We start from the raw sequence: 789 nt of genomic DNA, 5'->3' as shown, positions 1-789 counted from the left end.
GAGCCACACCCCAGCCCCTCACTGGGGGATTCTAGGCAGGGGCTCTATCACTGAGCCACACCCCAGCGCCTCACTGGGGGATTCTAGGCAGGGGCTATACCACTGAGCCACACCCCAGTGTCTCACTGGGGGACTCTAGGCAGGGGCTCTACCACTGAGTCATGTTCCCAACCCTTGTGCAGATTTGATGCCATGAAGTTGCTGGCAATGCCTGCTCGTCTTAGCTCTTGGGGTCTTGGGGTGAATGGAAGACCCCTCTACACAATGACCAATGAGCCAAAGTAAAGGGCAGTCAGTAACTGAGGCCAGAGACATCCAGTCCCAGATGGAGGCTGAGCTCTGGGCCTGGCTTAAGTTAGAACACCTAACAGCTGCACAGTGTCCAGGCTGAAGCCTAGCACCAGGTGAGCTAATCTAACTGGCAAGCCACAGAGCAAGAATGGACATCTAGGCAGGAAGAACCGCAAGGAAGAGGGCTTCACAGTACAGGCCTGCTATCTCAGCTACTGAAGATTCAAGAGAAAGGAGAATCACAAACAAGTTCAAGGCCAGCCTGGACAACGTGGAAAAATTCCTCTCAAAATAAAAATACAGGGAAGGTTGCAAGCTTGGTTTAGCAGTAGAGAGTACCTGACTAGAATCCCTAGTAAGGGACTAGGGGTGTAGTTGAGAGATGGGGTCATGGCCAAGGGACTGGGGAATGGCTCACAGGCTGGAGGCATGACTGAGGGACTTGGGAGTATGGCTCAGTGGTAGAGCCCCTGCCTAGAATCCCCCAGTGAGGGGCTG

The 789-nt window shown here is 53.9% G+C and overlaps 1 protein-coding gene across 1 annotated transcript in view; it reads right to left on the bottom strand.

Annotated features, from left to right (window-relative positions):
- The window catches only part of Iqce (IQ motif containing E), a 35,040-nt gene that overhangs the window by 8,910 nt on the left and 25,341 nt on the right, over positions 1-789 (bottom strand). The window lies entirely within an intron of this gene.

Source organism: Grammomys surdaster, unplaced genomic scaffold, assembly GCF_004785775.1.
Source record: "Grammomys surdaster isolate TR1022 unplaced genomic scaffold, NIH_TR_1.0 126109, whole genome shotgun sequence".
Lineage (NCBI taxonomy): Eukaryota > Metazoa > Chordata > Mammalia > Rodentia > Muridae > Grammomys > Grammomys surdaster.
The sequence above is the reverse complement of the archived record's forward strand: the minus strand, read 5'-3'. Positions and strand labels throughout refer to the sequence as shown.